A 7938-nucleotide genomic window follows, 5' to 3' on the forward strand; every position below is an offset into this window, starting at 1 on the left:
GCTTTGTAATATTGTAATTTCTCTTATGATCTTCTTTTTCCCAGGTCATTTTTTAAGCTCTTTCTCTTTGTTGCCAATTTCTTTCTGAATGTCCTTCATTTGCTTATTTTTGGCTCTTTTATCTTCATTGTTCAATGTGATCAAAATACTGCTCATTACTGCTTTATAAGCATCCCACACGATTCGAAATTGAGTATCCTCATTTTCATTTATTTGGAAGAAGCTTTTAGTTTCCTTTTCCAGAGACAGCACTATTTCCTGTTTCTGTAGCAAGTCCTCATTTATCCGCCACCTTAGAGTCTTTTCCCCTGATCTTGCAGACCACAGTATTGGATTGTGGTCTGCTCTTATTTTAGGAAGTATCTCTATTTTTTCCGTTAAAAGTCCAAGATCTTTCGTGGTCTAAATCATCAATTCTGCCCCCCCCCAGTCAAAAGACCAGCAAGCCATCCACCACCCAAAATCACATAAGAAGTGGAGAAAGGGTGGTGTGGGCTTCTCCAGGGGTTGATGAGGGCTGCTGGATGTGTGGCAAAGCTCCTGGTGACTGAGATGGCTGCCCGCTCTCCTAATCCAGGGGTCGTTATGCAGCTGCACCTACTATTCAATGGACAAGGTAGGTGGGGAGGAAGATGGGGAATTCTCAGAAGGGTTCAGGAGCTGCACTCCTGTGAGCTCCTGCTGAATTCAAGGCCTGAGTGCTACATTGGTGCAAGCCTTTCTCTATACCAGTTCAGCTGTGCCTATCTTTAATACTGGTACTCCAAATTGTAATATTTTCAGGGCTTTTTTGAGCAGGAGTGCACAGGGAAACAGTTCCGGCTGGCTTGGCATCAGGGGTTGTGGTCTAATATGCAAATGAATTCCTGCTGGGCTTGTGTGAAGCAATGGTGATGTCAGGAGGTATGGCCTAATATGCAAATCAGTTCCTGCTGGGCTTTTTCTAAAAAAAAAAAGCCCCTAATATGTTTATCTAGTAACTTACGATATTCAGAATTGGCTGAAGCTGGTCCAACAGGATTTTAAGCAGGATTCTAAATGCAACTGAGACCTACTTTACAGGATGGTTGTTGTCAGGATAAAATAGAGGAGGGGGAACATTGCAAGTCACTTCAGTTCCCATTAGGGGAGAAAAGTGTGCTATAAGTATCTAAATTGTCAGTGCACTTGTTTTAGAATAGGTTCTAGTAAGAAATGTGGAAAGGGAAGCAGAAACAGTATATATAATGTGAATGAGATTTATAGCTAATATCAAGCCCGTAGCTACGAGGGGGCCTGTGGGAGCATAGCCCCCTGACTTCTGGGCGAGGCCCCCTGACTGGAGGCCCCAACCAGCCCCCGGGGCCTCTGCCATGGTTCTGGGGGCTGCTGCTGGCACTGTGAGCATTTGGCAGGCGAGGGCAGAAGCAGTTCCATCTTCCTGATGGAGTTAAAGGGCCCCCGATCAGCTGTTTTGTGGGCCCTTTAACTAGCACAGGGGCTGGGGCTGTTATGCCTCCAGCCCTGCGCACTATTTTAATGGTGGGGAAGGAAGGGAAGGTGGTGGCGGGGAAAGCTGCAGGGAGAGGAGAGGAGGGAAGGGAAGCTCGTCCTTGCCTGCCCCTTGCCACCACCCTCCCTTCTCTGCCATTAAAATAGTACTGTGGGGCTGGAGGCAGAAGCAGCCCCAGCCCCTGTGCTAGTTAAAGGGCCTGCGAAACAGCTGATCATCAGGCCCTTTAACTGGCGGGGAGGTGGGGGGCTGCTTCTGCCCGGATCGCCGGCTTCTCCTGGCCTCCTTCCCAGTTTCCCTCCCTCCCTTCCAAGCTGCGATCCTCCTTCCCCTACCTCCCAGTTCCAGCCCCGATTGCCAGCTTCTCCTGGCCTCTTCTCCTCCCTCTCTTCCAAGCCCCGATTGCTGCCTTCTCCCCGCCTCCTTCCCCTGCCTCCCAGTCCCAGCCCCGATCCAGCTTCTCCTGGCCTCTTTCCCTCCCTCCCTTCCAAGCCTTGATTGCCGCCTTGATTGCCGCCTTCTCCCTGCCTCCTTCCCCTCCCTTCCAGTCCCAGTCCTGATCTGGCTTCTCCTGGCCTCTTCCCCTCCCTCCCAGCCCTGATCGCCGCCTTCTTGCCTCCTTCCCCTCTTTCCCTGCCCCAATCGTTGCCCATTCTCCTGCCTGTCACTCTCATCGCCACCCTCCCTTCCTTGGGGGGAGGGGAGGGTGTCAGAGAGGGCAAACAACTAGAGGGAAGGTTGTGTGCAGCGCTGGGGGGCATCAGTGCCCCCCGAAAAATGTAAATGCCCCCCGATCTTCCAAATCCTGGCTATGGCCCTGGCTAATATGGTATTTACATTGATATTAAAGTTGATTGAAGCATGAACTGTCTTAAGTGTGAAAACCATGCGCTTCTAAAGGCAACAATTAAAAATAAGCAAAACATTTGTAATATTGCTGGATGTAGAACTATTATGTTATATTCTTAGGGCACAACTTTCCCCCAGTATTCTACGACATATTCTACAGTGCTAAATAAAGCATCACTACAGCATACTAAAGGCTCAGTTACAAGATAGGATTACAGCATTGATCGAGTGCTGTGAAGAATGAAGGGAGACAAATTAGGCCTTACCCACTGGACTCTATAAATTATACATTCAAAATATTCTTCTACAGCCTGTCAACAGTTCTAAATGGTGCTATACATTTCCCTTTTAACCAGACTTTTAAAGAAACATAAGATATTTTGTTAGGTAAACAAAATGAAGGAATAGAGGGAATGCTTATTAAATATGCCGATGATACTAAATTGGGAGGGGTTGCAAATACAATAGAAGACAGAAACAGGATACAGGATGACCTTGACAGGCTGGAAAACTGGGCTAAAACCAATAAAATGAATTTTAACAGGGAGAAATGTAAAGTTCTGCAATTCGGTAGGAAAAATCCCATTCATAGTTATAGGATGGGAGAGACTTGTCTTAGCAGTAGTATGTGCGAAAAGGATCATGTTTTCAAAAGTTTTATTGGTTTCAGAAAGAGTGTGAGTAGGGAATAAAGGGAGTAGAAAGCACAATACATTTTGACCTTATTCTGCATAAAAATACTTTCAGAAAGTACAAGCTTAGTTCTACAATACTTTCTTTACATAAATTGTCCCATATTATTATGTCTAAACTGAACATCATCCACGTTTTAAAATTTTATGGTATAAATCTTTTGTTAAAGTTATCTATTAGTTTTGACAATTCCAGTAAAGGCAATTTTATAATATAAAATACAGGGGGGGGGGGAAAAAGAGAAATAAGTTCACACCGGAGAATCTTAAGAGTCTTGAATGTCTAACCAGGCATAAAATTTCATCCCGTATTTTCTTGCTTCTTCTTTAGATTTCCCAGCCAATAGCTGGGATAGAAAGTCCAGCTCTGCTGTTTTCAGAATTTTTTTCCACGAAGTCCATTTTTGTATGAATTTCCTGAGACTTCCATCTCTGCGCCAAGAGACTCCTAGCTGCTGTGTTAAAGTGTGCCAACAAATGTCTCATTTCTTTGGAATAGTCCTCAGGAAATATGTTCAATAAAAATAGTTCTGGTTTGAAATGGATCTGTGTCTTCATAATCTTCTGTAATATTTCATGCACCATTTTCCAATAGCCCGTCATCATCTCACATGTCCACCACATATGGTAAAAAGAACCAACCTGTCTAGTGCATTTCCAACATTTGTTAGAAAATGTTAGTATACATCTTAGTATAAATCTGTGGGGTCAAGTACCATCTATAAAACATCTTATACAAATTTTCTTTAAAAGTTGCTGACCTAGTTAATTTAACGTTAAGCTTCCACAGTCTCTCCCATTCTTCTAATGTAATATTATGACCAAATTTTTTGCCCATTGGACCATACAATCTTTTACAACTTTGTCTTGTGTCTTCATTTGAAGTAGATATGCATTTAATTCGGAGATTAGCTTTTCTTGTGGACCCAAAAGAATTTTGTCAAATAAATATTGTTCTGTATTGAAACCTGTCACCTTGTCTTTGGCATATCTGGATTCAACTTGTATTCTCAACCACCAGTTCATTTTAATATTCATATTTTCCAGCTCTTCTCCGGTTTTCAATTGATTATCTTTCCCCAACAGATCATCATACCTATAATTCTGATTTGATTTTAGGAGATTTGGATGAGTAAATGTTTCTACTGGAGAAACCCATCTTGGAATTTTTTATAAATTCTGGTCTTTAGCCATGACTACGTATGGTACAAGGATTTTCGAAACCAGTGGTTCTTAAAATAGGAATGGCCTTCAAGTCTTTGATACCATAAATATGCATGCCACCCCATAGTAAGATCATGTCCTTCTAACAACAATTGTCTCTTGTCATTCAGCAGTATCCAGTCTCTTACCCATAGAAGCGCAGAAGCTTTATAATACAATTGCCAGTCTGGAAGGCCCATACCTGCTCTTAATTTAGAATCTTGCAATGTCTTTAATTTAATTCTAGGTTTTTTGCCTTGCCAAACATATTTGGTGACCATCTTGTTCAGTTCTTGAAAAAATCCACTATTTAAAAATATTGGAATAGTTTGAAACAGGAATAGTAACCTTGGAAGGATATTCATCTTTATCAAGGCTATTCTTCCCATTAAAGATAGGTTCAAGTTGTGCCATTTTTCCAAATCTTTTTAAATTTCTTTAAGTAGTTTGTCATAATTATCTGTTTTTAAGTTGCTACACTTATTTGAAATAACAACACCTAGATATTTGATTCTTTTTTCATACAACCCCCCTGATTTTTGCTTGAAGGACTGAATTTGTTCCATCGTCATATTCTTTGTCAAAAATTTTGTTTTATGATAATTAATCTTTAATCCTGCCCAGTCACCAAATTCTTTAATCTTATTTATAAGACAGTCTATTGAGTCCATCTGTTGTTCTAGTATAAAGACTAAGTCATCTGCAAAGACTCTGAGTTTATATTGTTCATCTTTTATCACAGCTCCCTTTATAATTGTACCTTCCCTTAGTTGATTATTCAGTACCTCTAGAGATATGATAAAAAGTAGAGGTGGCAATGGACATCCTTGTCTTGTACCTTTTTGAATGTTAATTACATCTGTTAGTTCGCCGTTCACTGTCACCCTTGCATTTTGTGAAGAATGTATTGCTTCTACTGCTCTCAAGAAGTTTTGACCACATTCCATGCCTTTCAGTTGCTGTAGCATAAAGTGCCAACGAACATTATCAAAGGCCTTCTCAGCATCTAAACAAATTAAAGCCAATTGTTTCTCTGGATGAGTCTCATAATATTCCACAATATTACAAACTGTTCTGACATTATCTTTCAAATATCTTCTAGGAAGGAATCCTGCTTGATCATAATGTATTATGGACTGTAGAAATTTCTTCAAATGTACCAATATTGCAGCAAAAATTTTATAATCCACATTTAAAAGGGAAATTGGATGATAGTTTTTAATATCTTTCAAATCATTATTTTCTTTTGGAATCAAAGATATTGTAGCTTCTTGCCATGAGACTGGTATTTGGCCTTCCTCTTGAATCTTTTCAATAAAACACTTAAATGGTAAGAGTAAGACTCTTCATAAGCTTTGTAGAATTCTGCAGGTAATCCATCTGGACCCGGAGTTTTACCATTCTTTTGAGATGCCATTGCATCTCCAAGTTTCCTTATTGTTATTGGCTCATTTAAATTTTTTTGTTGTTCTTCTGTAAATTTATTGAGATTATTTTTATGAACTTGCTTATCTTCATATCATTTTTTATAGAACTGTTCCAAAATTTGACATATTTTTTGCTTTTGAGTTTTCTCTTTGTTGTTCTCATCTTTCAGTGTCATAAGTATTCTTTTGGCCTTTTTTTTCTCATCCTATAAGCCAACCACCTTCCAGGTTTGTTGGCATGTTCAAAAAATTTTTGTCTAGCATACCTCAATTTAATCTCCATCTCTTCCATAAGAATTAAATTCAATTTGTGTTGCATTTCTTTCACCTTTTTTTGAAATTCATGTTTTGTTGGCAGTTTTTTAAGATTCTTTTCAGCTTCTCCAGCTTGTGACATTAAATTTTGAAAATTTTCAGCTCTTTCTTTCTTTTTCTTGATACTATGTCTAATTGCAAGGCCCCTATAATAAGCTTTAGCAGTGTCCCAAACTACTTGCATCTTTACCTCTTGTGTTATGTTCTGTTTAAAAAAAGATTCCATTACCACCTTAGATTCTTTGAGAAAGTCTTTATCTTTCAAAATTGAAATATTTAGCCTCCATGATCTTCTCATCCATGGACCTTTGAACTTTATCATTACAGAGCTATGGTCTGAAATAACTCTTGTTTGAATTTCTGTGTCAACTAAGTCTTTAATCATACTTGCAGAAGCCAACACATATCTATTCTTGACCAAGTTTGGTGGCTAGAGGAATAGTAAGTAAAATTGGAGGTGGGATATCTTGTTCTCCATACATCAACCAAATCCATTTCTTTTGCTAATTTCCAAACACTTGTTGGCAACTGAAGACCTTTACTCTTCATCTGTTTGTGCATTTTTTGTCCAGTTGTCTGTCAGAAACTGCATTGAAATCACCTATTAGGCAATATTCAACATGCTCCAAATTTGATAATTTAAGATGCAAATCTTGAGAAAAAAATTTCTCTTGATGATCATTTGGGGCATAGATATTTGCAAGTAATTTTTTTTATTATCCACTGTAATTTCCACTAATAGAATTCTTCCATCTTCAGAAACATACTGCAATTGTTAAATTTATCTTTAATATATATTGCCACTCCCCTTTTCTTCTTGTTCATGTCTGTTGCTGTACATAAATTACCAAGTTTTTTGTTTTTCAAAAAATGTTGATTTTTAGTTAAAATATGAGTTTCTTGTAAGCAAATTATGTCCATTTCCATTTTTGTCAAATATCTAAAAGTCTTCTTCCTTTAGGCAGGGGAGTTGAGTCCATTCACATTAATTGAAACTATTAAAGCTATTATGGGTTTTGTTTATTATTATCTTTCTTATCTTTTTTGGAATGCTGTCTTATATGGTATCTCCATGGTTCATTTGGATTTTCTTCACCAGAACTTTCTTCCTCCTCCTCCTTCTTTTCCTTGCCTTCCTTTCCCTTCACTTTATCCAGAAAATTCTGAGCTTTAAAAATGGAGTTAATTCTGTATCTGTTCTCCTCGTAGGTGAAAAGAAGGCCTTCTGACATTAGCCACATGTAGGATATTTCTCTTCCTCTCAAAAAGTCTGTTAAAGCTTGATATTCTCTCCTCTTTTGTCTCACTGGCCAAGGTACCTCTCTTAGAATTTTCACCATATTTCCAGCTATCATCATAGGTCTGTCTCTTACTTGCTTCAAAATGTCATCTTTAGTCCTCTTTGTTGTGAGTCTCAAATGGACTTCACTAGGTAATTTGTTTCATCTTGTGTAACTTGATGGTACCTGTCTAACTTGATCAAACTCTTCTTCCATCCTCTGAGGAGTCACCTGTAAAATTTCAGCCAAGGCTTTACTTAAAATTTTCTGTAAATCTTCATTTTTCTGTTCTGGTATATTTTGACACCTCAACATATAGGCGGCTTTGTCTACTTCCAGCTGCAAGAGTCTAGAATCTTGTATACTCTTTTTCCAGATGTTCCACCTTTTGGATATTCTCTGTCACCTGACCATCAAGTACTTTTAAGACTTTGTTGGTCTCAGCTGTCTGTCTGCTATTCTCCAAAAGCTCTTGTTTAATCTCTGCCATCTGTTCACCAATATTGTCTACTTTACTAGTCAGCTGTGTTATAGCAGTCATTAAGGTGTTTTGCATTTCTTTCATATCTCACTGCATGGTCGTAAATTTTCCTGGCCCAGGTGGAGCGTTAGGCGAAGGAAATGGTGGCTTTCCTTCTTTGTTATCTTTTTTTTTTACTGCTTCTTTGAAACCAATCCCA

Source organism: Heteronotia binoei, chromosome 21, assembly GCF_032191835.1.
Source record: "Heteronotia binoei isolate CCM8104 ecotype False Entrance Well chromosome 21, APGP_CSIRO_Hbin_v1, whole genome shotgun sequence".
NCBI classification, from domain to species: domain Eukaryota; kingdom Metazoa; phylum Chordata; class Lepidosauria; order Squamata; family Gekkonidae; genus Heteronotia; species Heteronotia binoei.